The following is a 14,304-nucleotide window of genomic DNA, read 5'->3' on the forward strand; positions in this document are numbered from 1 at the left end:
CGCTGCGTTACGGAGCCAGCAGTGCACATGCAATGTGCTGGTGTCGTGTGCTCGTGACCGACATGGGAGCTGAGCTCCTGCTGCGTGGATGTCATTGTGCTCTCTTTCTCCCTACAGTTTCATAAAGAAGAGAAAATCCCCTAATGTTGTTAGTGTTAAATTGCATTCACTATTGAGTTAGGATGACTTTAATTTGCTAATAAGAATCAGTCATCTGATAAGTGCTCACAAAGGTGATAGATAATTCCCTGTCTCTCGCTGCTGCTGTGGGGCTAATGTTGATTTCTTGTGGTTCAGTATCGCCAATCACTTACTGGAAAGTTGGGCAGTGACGGCAGGGTTAGGAGCCGGCAGCCAAGAGCCTGGCAGCAGCTTTGAGTGCAGGATTGGTGTGATAGTGAACAGCGGGGGGAGAAGGGAAGAGCCTAGACTGTAGATTGGTGCTTTTGCAGAATGGGTACTGGAAGTCTGCAGAAGGCAGGGACTAACTTAGGGATGACTAAGCTCTTGCAAGAAAAGCACAGAACAGATCAGCCAAACTATTAATTTGATCACAAAACCACGTTGGAAGTTCTGGCTGGAGCCTTGCCATGTGTGAAACCCATCCCAACAGAGAGAGCCTGCATGTGGCCTGTGCATTGCCTGTGTCCCATTTATGCCTCTTCTGAGGTCTTGAATGGGTTGATGCATAAACCTTCTGGTTATAGAGGTGTGGACTTCACCCATGTTTCCTGCTGGTTTTAAGCCTACTCCATCCCATTATGCTGTTACAACATGTGTTTTGCTCGAGTTGCAGGGAGGTTTGTTGTTATGCAGAAAAATGAGTCTTTTAGGTCAAAGTTCATTCATTTAGATTATCATTATCACTCATGTGTGACAGTCATCTAGTTCTCAGCATCTTTCTCAAGTTCCAAAAATTGTTGTAAAAACAAAATCACCTACCACCTGTGCCCTGCTGCCAGGCAGAAACTTAGTGGCATAAAAATAACCAAACTTCTCTGTGCCTCAAAACTCTCCCTGGAGCTCCATGCCCAAACTGTCTTGAGCAGAAGGTGGACTGGGTTTCTCATCTCCCATTTCCCCAGAGAGAAGCCTCACACCAGGCTTTGGAGTAACATAATTGCTACTAATGAGACCTTGTCAGATATATATAATATATCAGTATAATAAATTGGTGTGTTCATCAACAGGCTTGTAGTTCAGCTGAAAAATCCCTTGGAGATCACTGAACAAGCAGCACAGGTTTTCTCTCTGTGAGAGAAAAGCACATGGTAAATGGAGGAATCTGTACAACTGATGGATCCTGTGTGACAAGCTGTCAGTACAACAAACTTAACACCAGTCTAAATTCTGCCTTGGCTGATATCCATTTATTCATGCTTTCCTCCTGGATTTTGGAGGGCCGTAGGGCCTGTTTGCCAAAGGGCTGAACTCCCACATCTTTTAGGGATGGACTTTGACGGCATGGCAGGCTTTGCATACTCCCTCATCTGGAAGGTTTTGCAGAAATCCAAAGATATTGCAATAGAAAATGTGGAGTATGTCTAAGGCTAAAATGGCTTTGAAATATTTAGATGCCAAGATGGGTGCGATGCATGTCTCTGACTATGCCTGGGTCTCCGTTCGTCTGGAAACACAGACTGTCTGACCCTGTGCCCGCATGGCCGTTCTCTCTAAGGCTAAAAAGACTGGGACATTTCAGCCCTGATTCAGCAAACTACCCTGTTCAGAAAAGCACTCGAGCAAATGTGTAAAGCTGAGCAAGAGTTTAAGTGCCTCACTGAATCTTTTGCATTTTATTTAATGTCTCAGTGAAAGAATATTGAAAATCACTGTGGGGTGGCCACCTCCAGGTTTAACAGGAGACATTTAAGATATACAGCAGGAGAGTGACATATATCATACAAACTTAAAGAGCCCCTTCAACAGAGCAATTGCTCTCTGAAAAGAAATGACAATCTCTCCAAACAACAGCTTAATCATCAGTGCTTGCCAAGAAGTGAAAACCCCAGCTGAAGAAATCCACTTACAGCTTGACAACATTATAGCATCGAGGGTACAAGCAGCTCTCTTACGTGCCCAACAATTGCTTCCCTACACAGGATGAAAAAAGCAGCTGCGTGCTTTCAGAATTATGCCAGTCTGCTTATGCCATGACTGCTACATCTGTGGTTGGAGTGGAAGAGAATAACAGAACGCTTCTAGGAAAACCAATAGTGAAGACTTTGCTCTTGTAGTTCCTACGGCAACACAAAATATCTGTGTCTAGTTTCTCCAGCAGAAGAGGCTGGCTGTGCGTGGGCTCTGGAAGAGAGTCTTTAATCTACAGACCACATGCCCTGGGGTACAGGAGAGGAACAAAGGCAGGCTGCTGTAACGGGTACAGAGTCGGTGTGTTGGTGTGGCATTGTGTCTGGGCAACTTGGTGGTAGGACGCGCAGGATGCTCGGCGTGTGGGTGCAAGGCAGCTCAGGGGGTGCTGGGCTTAGGGAACTCCACAGATGAGTGCTGTCAGGGCTGTTTTCTGTGTCATGTCAGCAGCAGAGAAGATGGGGAACAATCTGCGGTCAATCTGTTGATGTATGTCATGAGAGTGCTATAACAAGGTGCAAGTTGAAGATGCTCTTTGGCAGAAGGTGCCATCATTCTCCTTTGCCTGCCTTCAGGGTCAGCACTGGTGACATTCAAGCCTCCCTCCTTCTTTTTATAGAATCATAGAATGGTTTGGGTTCGAAGGGACCTAGTCCAACTCCCCCTGCAATGAGCAGGGACATCTTCAACTAGATCAGGTTGCTCAGAGCCCTATTCAACCTGACCTTGAATGTTTCCAGGGATGGGCCATCTACAGTCTCTCTGGGCAACCTATTGTTTTACCTCCAACAAATAAAGTTCACAGTTCTTCCTATAGAGACCTTCAGATAGGAAATTTTTAATCTTTTTTTTTCCTGTAGCAGACAGTCCTTTTCTAGTTAAAATGTCTTCATAAAACCTCATGAAACATCTTTAGATGGAGCTGAGAGGGTCATGACCAACTGTGTTTTGTTTTGTTTTGTCTGAAACAGGGAAAGGGTAGTGATAAAATAGCTTTGGACTCCTGTCCGGAGAAGTAGGGTTTGCATTGACAGAGGACTGTTGGGCTTGGGGGCTTTGCCATGCTCTGAAGTTTGCACGACTGAGCTCTCAGCTCCAGCTAGTGCTGCGAGCTGTAGAAGTATCTACAAACATATTTTCTGCTTATAATTGACTAGGGGAGAAGCTCTACCACTGAAGGTAGTCTCATTAGAAGACAAAATGAGAAGGTGGCCTAACCTAAATAGATCAATACTCTGCACAATCCCCATCCTCTGCTGAAGAATGCATGCACATAATAGCCTATTGTTATAATTTTATACAATGGAATCCAGACTTCAATTAATTTAAACTGTTTTCTGCTATTGAAAATTCTTTGGGAAGCTTTCGCCTGCAATATTTGGAGGGGAAAATCAGTGCTTGAGGTGTATAGGCTTTATTCTTTCAGAAAAAATCTAGATCTGCATTTAAAATGATGAGGAAGCCTGCACATTATTCTTAGGACTGTCATTATCTACAGTGATTTGGGGCATTGATCCACAGTTTCCTATGTTAAAAGTCAGAAAATGATTGAGTATTGGATTGTTCCAGTGTTCTGGGAATCAGTCCATGTGACTGGCTCTGTCTTGCTGAGTTAGGGGCTGCTGAGTGGGAGGAAAAGTTTATTCTGCAGCTACTCCCTAGACAAACAAAACCTACATTTTCATCTGAATGCATCCTTATCCTTATGTAAATACTCCATGTATCTGTGAGCAACCAAACCCAGCAGAGGTCTAAATACATGTGTCTGTGTGTATGCAAAAGGGTGTGTGTTCCTCCCTCCTTACAACTTCAGGAGTACATTTGGGGACAGCTTTGGCTCTTCAGTGAAAGACAGCAGATACCTGCAGTCTTGCTGGTTGGCTTTGCAGTGTAAAAAAACCCACATCAAGAGAGCACCAAATTTATTCTAAGTGTAACCTGACTTACACATGAGTCTTTTCAAGCAACGAATGACATGTAAAGCACTCTTGCTTTCCAAGGATTTCAAATTCAAAAGCAGTACCTCTTTTTCTAGGAGCAGCCCTTCCTCAAACTCTGCACAACCCAACTCCAACAGCCTCTGTGCTGACCTTGTGTGGGGACCTGGCAGTGCTCTCTCCCTCTTCTCAGAAAACAGAACACGGTTGCATGCTCAGAGAAAAGAAACTTGAAGATAACTATGTGAGGCACCTGCGGTGCTGGTTTGAATTGCAGAATATGTTGGAGCTTTGCTGGATGAATTGGCTGCCCCCTTAGCATCTCAGTTTGAGTCACATTTAGGTGAAACTATTTGAGTTACTTGGCCTTACTAGCTATTTGGCTTTTAGATTTATGATGAATATTGAATGCGGGTAGGGAAGGTTTGCTCTTTGTTAGACATTGCTTTTGAGGGCATTGAGATAAATGGGTCTGGCTTGGTGCTGATGCTCCCATGGCACTGCTGGGTGACCTGGGGGCTGAGCGCTGTGGTCATCAGCAAGGCAGTGCCTTGGTCTGCTGTCTCAGCTAAAGACTCCTAGCCAAACAAAAGGTTTGGGGGTTGCAGGTAGCATATGAGATACATTTGGGTGCCTCTGGTTACACCTTTGGTCTTTCTGGGCTCTGTTCATCGTTGTGCCATTAACGTGCTGTGAGACCTTGCAGAAGGTGCCCACATATGTAAAATGCATGTTTCAGACAGCTTCAGTGCCATAACTGCCCAGTGGGGCTCACAGGGTGGCTGGTTGTGTGGTTGCTGGGGTGATGCTTTCTCCTGAGTACCTCCACCATAGGTCTGACCTTCCTTATCCTGAATGTGGATGTGCATGACCTTCCTACGCATGAACCTGTTTCCAATAGGAATTGCCTAGACCAAGTTCACATTCATAATTAAAGTCCACAGCTGTTTAAAAATAAAAGAAAGGGGAGGAGAGATAACAAAAAAAAAAGATTTAAAAAATAGGTAGAGTCCCTTGGCTAGCCTGTGATTTTTGACAGTGAAAGAGCTTTCAAAGTGCCAGGCAGGCAGGCAGGCACGCTCATGAATAAAGCAGCTGAGTGAGTCCACACTAGCTGGGGAAAGAATGAATTTTTTATCAAGAAATCCTGTTAGCATATTTACGTATTGATTTATTGGTGCCATAAGCCTTCGGATCAAGGCATAAAACATCAGCATTTTTGCTTTTTAGTCTCCCAAGCTCTGTAAGGCTGGAGAAAGGGAGAAACAAAGGGAAGGATTTGCTGCTATTTAAACTCGGCTGAGTTAACATTATTACTGCACGCAATGACTATAGTTAAAACATGTCCATACATGGCTAGCAGTATTGTAGCAAAATTCAGTGCTGCCAGCTTCTAGGATTTTACCGAGAGTCTTCTGGTATTTGGGTTGATTTTATGCATTTGGACTCTTTCCTCTGAAAGCCCGGCTCCTGCATTTACGTGCTTGAGAGAATTATAGCTCCTTTCCTCTCTTATTTGAGACTTTCTAACTCTTGTCATTGGAAAGAAAAACTAGAAAATTTGAATCCTAAAGTATCAAAACCCAAAGGGCTAATTATCTAGGTGTATTATTTATTTTTCCTTTTGTATGTATTTCTTTTTCATTTTTTAAACAATGATCTCTCCTCTGCTTGAGGCTTCCACCTGGATTTCCTGCCCCATAGAAAATGATGGGAGCTTTCTCCTGTTGTTTGATGATGTGAAGATATCTCTTGAGCTGCCTTTCCCTCTCCATTTTTACTGCCAACTATGTGACAGGGATTTCTCTTCCTGGAACAGAGGATGCACCTCGTTCTGGTTTGTGAGGGGGGTAGATGTTCTTCACCTTATGTTTAGGGTACCTGTATGCCCACTGGGGAAGCATAAGGCACATGTATCACGTTTGTTGCACGAGTGTTGTGTGTTTGATTGGGAAGTGGACTAACCTCTATCCTGAAGGTAAAAGAAAGAGTAGAATAACTCAAAGACCTTCTGTGAAGAGAACCCCAGTCCAACCCTGTCTTGCTGTACGCAGCACGTGCAGGAGTGTGATTTGGACTGACCACTAATTTCATTAACCAGCCCATTTTAGTTTTATCCTTCACACAAATGAGCACACCAGGCAGGTGGTCTGTCAGCTCCCTCCCATGGATACTCCCTGAGCACCAATTGGAAATGCACCTCTCGGCCAATTTAATTTTGCTCAGAAGGGTCAGTCACCAGCCCTCCCCCGGCTGTCATGTCCCTGTAGACCTGAACACCAGATGCTCTCTGCAAATGGACTGTAACATCTGAAAGTCAGTAACTAAAGTTATTGGACTGTCTTTGTGCCAAGATTGTATTTAAACTGGAACTGGGAGGAAAAAAAAAAAGGCTATTTTGCAGATTCTGGTATTTTGTATAAGCCAGCACATTAGGTAAGGAGTAGAGAGATGGGACTTCTCTTGCTGGTCTTCTGGGAAACGTGGAAGCAGATCTCCTTTCACCTCACTGTGACCCATTTCACCTTCTGTAAAGCTGGGGATAGCAAGAGAGACCTCTTCAGTGCAGGGCTTGGTGGTGTTTCTGGGTGAAAAAGGGTACATAAGGCTTAAAAGATGAAAAGTCTTCTAATTTTTTTTTTCCTTCTGTTTTCAGATGATCCAAAGAGATGTGGAAAAGAAATGTAGGAGAAAGATGATTTTTTTTTTTTCAAAAAGTAATAAATTATAATACCTTTTTGGTAACTGAATGAATGGAGTAGAGAGAAAATATTTCACAGCTCTACTGAATGATAAGTTAAGGTATGACTTTGTCAGGGAGGTGAGGAAGGTGCTGTACTCCTCCTCAGCTCTTCCCAGTATGTTATTGATGGGAGAGTGAGGCCCCTTCGTTATCTTCTAGACTCCTGGACTTATTTCTGAAGTTTGCAATATTTTAAGAAGTTTATGCAAATCCTTCCAGTCCCCTTTTGTGGTCATCTTTAAAATAAAACCTGAAAACAAAATAAAGCTATTCAATGTCCTGCTAGATTTTAAGTTTGAGATTATCTTTTTAGGGGGGAAGTCAAATGTCTCATGCTCTAATCTAACAAATACATTGGCCTACACTCCACCCAGCTGGATTTTGGGGCCAGAGGTATTTTCTCCAGGGCTTTCAGCAGAATGGGGTCCAGACTTTCCACCAGGGATTTTGCTTACAAATACAGTGCAAACAGTAATGAGTATTTCTTAATTAGAAAAGGCAAAGCTTATACTTGACCACAGCTATGCATTCAGGAGCTTCAGATGTGAGTTAGATTTGGACTTGAACTTATTAAGTTCCTATGAAACCAGTATGCCCCATTCTCCATCTGTGAAAGCACTTTTCACTTTCTAGCATTGAAGAGTGACACTTTGGGATATTATGGTGATGTGGACTATGTAGCATGCCAGAGAGTGACTGGTCTAAATGTCATTTGAGTCTGTGTCTATTTTGTGAATAGAGTAAGTCGTCATTGATTCCATAGATCGAACTCGGAATGGCTTTTTTGAGCAAATTTGGGTTTTCTGCCCTTATACCTTGTGCGAAGTCTGCCTGTCTCTGATGAAGAGCTCAGCCGGAGCTACTTGGTGCCTAGAGAAAATGTGCTGGGTAAGGCAGGGCTCCATGTGCTCATCGTAAGTGCTTTTAATTTTTCAGGTTTTGTTCCTGGTAATTCTGTGTTCACCTAATCCTAAGAATAAGAACAGAGAGAAATAAATCAACCATAAATAGCGTCGCTAATTAACAGAAGTAGCGAGGAGAGAATTGTTAAGAATCAGATGAAGGGTAAATAGAGTTCATCTCTTGAAGACAGCCAAGAGTTTTCCTCAATGCAAAAGCACTTATCTAAGGGAAGATTATGCTTTAATTGCCCCAAATAAGTCAGGCTCTGCCATTGATTAGATTAAAGTGAGTAAACTCTAGGTCTACTATACATTTTGATTAAAAGCATAGCAAAGAGCTAATGGTCTGTTGTGTTTCAGCTTTGGCTGTATCTGTCAAATTAGATCCCTTCTTTATTGAGCCCCACTCTGGAAACATTTCCAAAGGATTACGCGTTAGCCCACTAATTGCTTGGTTTTCACATTGATGGTCAATGTGCTGAGCAAAGTGAGGGCAGAATTTCTTCCTTGCAGATCTGGGGCAGTCGCCTCAGGGTTGCTGCTCCTGTCAAAAGTAGCTGAAAGAAGAAACTCCTGTAAGCAGCAGAATGGCTCCTTGTTCAGAGGCAGAGTCGTTTTGTTGCTCTACTGGTAAAAAAGTGGCGTAATTCTACATCTAAATGGGTTTCTGACAGCTTGAGAGCCCAAAGCAGTGTCCTTGCACAGACAGGGAACCCTAGGTGGAGATCACAGAATCACAGAATGTTAGGGATTGGAAGGGACCTCGAAAGATCATCTAGTCCAATCCCCCTGCCGGGGCAGGATTGCCTAGACCATATCACACAGGAACACGTCCAGGTGGGTTTTGAATGTCTCCAGAGAAGGAGACTCCACAACCTCTATGGGCAGCCTGTTCCAGTGTTCAGTCACCCTTACCATAAAGAAGTTTTTCCTCATATTTAAGTGGAACCTCCTGTGTTCCAGCTTGCACCCATTGCCCCTTGTCCTGTCAAGGGATGTCACTGAGAAGAGCCTGGCTCCATCCTCTTGATCTGCCAGCAGGACCAGTCCAGACCTTGTCCTGTGATTTGGTACCCAGGCTGGTGCCGGTACATGGTAGGATGGTCTGTGACTTTATGCTTTTGTAGATGCTGCCCTTAAGGTCTCATTTGAAGCTCCAAAGTCGACAGATGAACCCTTATAAAGGCATTTTGACTGTCTTTAGGTGCTGGCAGAGGAGCTCTGGTGAAGGCTGCTGTACAGCTGCTCTGTTTAAGAGGTGCCTGCCACCCATAGCAGTAGCAGAAGGGAGTTTGTCCCCGAGCCATGAAGCTTGGAGTGTGTTTCCTTAGCTCCAGCTGTGAGCAGGAGTGAGTTTACATCATGGGGACTGCACCCATAGAGCTGCAGGAGCAGAAGGCAGTCTGCTGTGGAGGGTTAGTCCCCTCTGCACAGGCAGTGCCCAGGAGCTGGCCTGCACTGACATCATACCCTGTGCAGCAGCTTCCTGAGTGCAAGTCAAAGTCATCAGGAAGTCTGTATAATTTATATTAATTATAGGCTTACTGTAAAGTCAGTGGGATCACGTGTGGGTTTGTGGTGATAGAGCTGACCTGGTGTAGCCTTGTGTGTGGACGTCCCTGAGCTCTCTCTTCCTCCCAGTACAGGAATAAAGGGACTGCAAGTGGAGACAGCGATGATTTTGGGAGAAGGGCAGAGACAATGATGGTGTTTTGATCAGAAACCTGGAAATCAGGAGCTGAAATGTGAGACTTTTATTGCTTAGCTTCATTGCAGTGCAACAGTCTCTGCTCAGGGTATCCAGTCCCCACCATGCACCACCCAGCACTTTCCTATGGCAAAGGTCTTTGTTGTTCTGCTGCTTTTGTGTGGCCCAAGAGAATTTAATCAGGTTCAGCAATGTATAATGTGTTATTTGAATAAGTTATTTAAACATGTGCTATCACTGCCTGGCTGGTTTGGTTCTTGGCATACTCTGAGTGGGGTTATGGGCAGTGCGGAGTGGTGGCAGGTCTTCTGTTTGCACCAGCTGGGAGGAGCTGTCAGCTCCAGACTGCAGATCCATCAGGTCTCAGCTTCACCCCTGGGGCACGGCCTTACTGTGCAGTGTGCTGGCTGCGGGTCAGTAGCCCACACACTGAGGTACGTGGGAATCCCCCATCCCTTTGCCGCATGAAATATAGATTTAGGTTGTGTTGCAGAAGCTGGAGGAGAGTGGGAGGTTGTGGGCAGCTGTGCTGTCTGCTTAGAGAAAAGAGGGGGGGCAGGATTTTGGGGATTATTCTGTGTTTGACATGCTCTAATTTGCAGTTTGTAAATCTCCCAAAACCTCAGGAACCTCCATCCATTGCACAGAGGCAGTCACTTGCCTGGCCACGAGGCTGTGTGTAAACCAAAATTCACTTAATTGTGTATTTTGGGATTCCAGAACCAGGATCTCATCGCTGATGCAAACTGTGATCAAGCAGCCCTGGTAGAAACTGCACAGGCTTCCCTTCCTTGGGGGCTGCTGGGGCTTTGTTCTGCAGGGGCTGTCATAGTTTTCCCAGTAACTCCCCACTGCTGATGGGAGGCTCACTGGTGAGGAAGTCCTGCGGAGCATTTACAAGCTCCTTCCCCTACCAACCCAGCTCCTGCTCCCTTTGATCAGCCCCGTTTGAAGTCAGCAGCGTGTGGGATTGGGCTGTGAGGCTGGCGGGCTGCGAGGCTCCCCTGGGATGCCCCGGCTGAGGGGAGAACTGAGCCGAAAGTAGGCAGGGTCCTTGGAGAGCCCGTGGTGTGCTGCCGGGTGGGGATGGGCTGGGAGAAGGATATCAGAGCAGGCAGGGCTCTGCTGACCATGTCATGGTGATGGGATAGGGCTGGCTGGAGCAGAGCTGCTTCTGGTCATGCAGCAGCAAGAAGCCCCAGTAACACGAGAAACTCGGTTCAGGGCAGGCAGGCACAAGGGCTCTGCTTCCCCGCACACCCCGGGAACACGGGCCATGGCCAGGGCTGCAGAGAGGAAGATGAAAGGCAATATAAAAGCTTTTCTGGTCTCTGCAGCACATTGCAAGCAGCAGTAGGCTGCTTTCAAGTCAATTGTTTCAAAACATGTCTTTAAATGAATTAATAATTAGATGCAGCTGCCATCTTGTTAACATAATGAAGCAGTGGCCTAACAGCTCTCCATGTCTGAGAGACAAAAGTGGGTATTAATACCAGCCTTTCTCTGGTGCTGGACAAGTCACACAAGGTTTGGGTGTGGGAAGTACCTTGTGCTTTGCCAGAGTACGCTCCGTCCTCTTCGGCTGCGCTGGGAGCTCAGGGCATTAATCTCCCTGCATGGCAGAAGCCTTTTAGCTTCTACATGTGTTATAGATGACAGTATTCACCCACCTGCTTCTGTAGAGAGATGGCTGTGCTCTCACTGCTTGGGGATCCTGGCAAGGTGCTTGGTGCTGCACAAGAGGGAGGAGAGACCCCTCGTCCTTGCTTAAAGCCAACTGTGCAGAGAGCCAACATAGCTGGGTGCCAAAGGAGAAGCTTTATGTGACCTGGGTGCTCCTGCTGAGCACCAAGCTCCAGGGTGGATGATGAAGTACAGTCACATGGAAGAGGCTAGAAGGATGCTGTTGGGGATTTAGGTTAGATTTTTAGAAAAAAAAATATAATGGGAAAAGGAGGCACCAGCTGTGAATTGGCATAATGGATACATCTTGATAGAAGCACCAGGTTGGGGGGTGGAATCAGCTTGGAGCTGAGCAGAGGTTAGGCAGAGGGGGCTGTGGCAGCCCAGCTTGTTGGGAAGAGCATTCCAGGGGCTGGAGAGTTTATATGGGCTGTAGGTGCCTGAGGTACAGTTCTTTGGGTCTCCACTGCGACTTCGAGAGTGTCTCTTAGACTTCCCGTGCCTCAATTTCCCACTGTGAAGCACCTCCTCTGTGGGAGTCTTGTGCTGTTGAGTTTGAGGGACATGAGCTGTTTGATGCTGGTGCCTGGGGCACTCCTGGAGCAACGCTTCAGCTTGATGTTGGTATTGTTCAGGGGTGCTTGTGAGGAGCCCTGTGCCTGATAGTAATCGGTGGGTTCCTCGGGTCCTGAGCAGCAAGGGAGCCCTCCCCTAAGCACTTACTCTATTTGGATGTCATTCTGGCATATCCTGACGAGTATTTAGTTTTTTCTCCTTCCCTGTCAGGTTAGACTTGTGGTTAGGGTTAAGTAGCACTGACAGTCAGCCAGGCGTTACACCAGTGAAATGTTTTAGCTGGAACATAAGAATTGATTTGATCTCTTGGCTCATCCTGCTTCATAAGCAAGCCTGGAGCTGGCCCACAGCCCAAGCCCCAGTGGCTCTGTGGGCGGAGGGCTGCCTCCTTGGCTCTTCATGGCCAGAGGTGCCTGCGGGACTTGGGGCTTTCCCTGGAGGAGTTCAGGTTTCCTGGCAGCAAACAGGTTTGATTCATTAAAGTATCTCACTATGTCAGAGCTGATGCCATTGGGTTCAAGCGTGCTTGGGAGCACTGGGAAAGATGCCGCATGTCCGTGAGGGCTCTGCTTTCTTGGAAGAGGTTTTCTGTCGACCCTTTTGCCCAGTGTTTTGCCCTCTAGTCTGTCCTGGATCCCTGTGTGTGAGACAGAGCGGAGAGAGCGAGTCCCTCCTCTACATAAGGTAGTCTAGCAAATGCTCGGAGGGGAGGGTGGTTAATTAGTCGTATTTCAGCACATTTCATTTTTAAGGGCTTTGATCGTGGCATGGAATTGTGGATCTGTTGCCAAGTTTGGGCTTCAAATGAATAAATAAATGATAAACGATCATTTGGCAGCAATGAACCTACTGCACTCTCTTTGCATGTTTGTGTGGTTTCCCTTCTCCCATCTGTTCCCTTCCTCCAGCTCTTCCTCGTGGGTTGGCTCTGCAGCCCCCCTCGCCTGGCTGACGGTGGTCCCCAGCCTTGCTGAATGGGATGCACTTGCTCCAACTAGAGACATGAGGGCGGCCACCTTGGTCGACGACATGAGAACTGAAGAACAGCCTTTAAATCTAAACCCATGGGGTTTGCTCTGTAATCCCAGGAGAGAAGGCTGGGGCTGTACCAGGCACTTTCCCCATGCATTGGGGAAGAAACACTGAGGATGAGTATCCTTGTTGCCTCCGAACCCATCTGTAGAGACGTGGTGCAGGAGAACAGGGAAAAGAAATAGCTAAAAGCAGAGAGGAATGGAAAGACAAAACAGTGAACGAAGACGCGGTGCTGCTGGAGTGGGATGACAGGTATTGCCAAAGGCATTAAAAAATCATAGTGAGAGATTGGGCTGCACAGAGTTTTCCCCATCTTTCTGCTCTCATTTTCTCAGCCTGTTTTCTCTTCGGATTCATTCATCTGTCACGCGCTGGTTTTGCCTTTAGCAAGGGTGGTGTGTGGCGAGGTTAGTTAGTCCCTGTTCCTCTCGGGTGAGTCACCGATCAACTGACATAGATATTTCTGAAGATGTTTGCTATTTGGAGAAATGCTTGTCATGTGTTTGATCCAGAGCATGTTCCTTGAGGAAGAATTTGGGCAGATAGGCACCATATTAAAAATGTCCCAGAAGGCATTTACTTGCATGAGTGCTATAAGTGTTAGTAGCTGTAAGAAATGCTCTGACATGGGTCACCCACATCTCACGTTGGTTTTGCCTGTTTATGGGGTGACTTCTACTTATGCAGAGACATTTCGAGGTGGCATCAACTGCATGCACGCCTCAAATAAAGCACATTTAAAGCAGCTCTTTCTGTGAATCCTTTGGCAAGCAGAATTACACTTGCAAATATGATTAGGAATAGTGACCAAAAAAAGCACCACAGATAATAAGGAAAAGGCACCAATATAAGTTAGAATTAATAAATTTTGTGCAGGTTGGGGTTTGAGAGAGCTTCTCTGTGGTCTCTGCCAGCCTCCTCGGCTGGGCAGGTGGGTGATCCCTGTGTTTGTCTTATTCTTTACCCTCTGCAGGAGGAGGAGAATGTCTTTGGGTCTTGTCTTTTCTTTTTGCTTCCTGTTTCCCCTCCCTTACACCTGACATCAGATTCTCAAATTGCTGCTTTCTTCACTCACAAGAGAAGAATTTGCATTTTTCTCAGCACTTGCCTTCAGTAAATGGCCATGTGGCATTTTACTTTTCAGCAGTTCCTGAAAGAGCTCCCTTGTGGTTGATGAATGCAGAAACTTTGTCATAAACTAAACCACCCTTCCCTCCCCTTAATCGAGGCTGCTGCTTACTCAGGGAGCCTCAGATGGGTTTTGATGACAGAAGCCCAAAGCGCTGAGTAAGCAGATGTGGAATTGCCATCACTCTGAAGACGCCTTGTTTTCTTGCAGACTTCTTGTCTTCTCCGGCTCTGTGTGTATGCACAGATTGCGGGCACGCTGCCACGCTCTGCCTTGATTGCAGCATGGATTAACGGAAGGCTGTGGTTCCCTCCTGTTGTTGTGTGTCTCAATCCTGAGATGCTCTACACATGGGAAGTCAGAGTTGAGGTGGGGAGGGAGGAGGCTGGTGTAGAAAGCCTGCACAGAGGTAGGTCACTTAAAAGCGTGTTTTGGCCTTGCAGCAGGGCCAGCCTGGAGCTGTGGAATTAGATGAATCTTATCACTGGAGCTGACGACAA

At 46.2% G+C, this 14,304-nt stretch overlaps 1 protein-coding gene across 1 annotated transcript in view; it reads left to right on the forward strand.

Annotated features, from left to right (window-relative positions):
- The window catches only part of CACNA1B (calcium voltage-gated channel subunit alpha1 B), a 285,302-nt gene that overhangs the window by 116,287 nt on the left and 154,711 nt on the right, over nt 1-14,304 (forward strand). The gene's annotated exons all lie outside the window — the stretch shown is intronic.

This window comes from Nyctibius grandis, chromosome 16 (genome assembly GCF_013368605.1).
Source record: "Nyctibius grandis isolate bNycGra1 chromosome 16, bNycGra1.pri, whole genome shotgun sequence".
Classification (NCBI taxonomy): domain Eukaryota; kingdom Metazoa; phylum Chordata; class Aves; order Nyctibiiformes; family Nyctibiidae; genus Nyctibius; species Nyctibius grandis.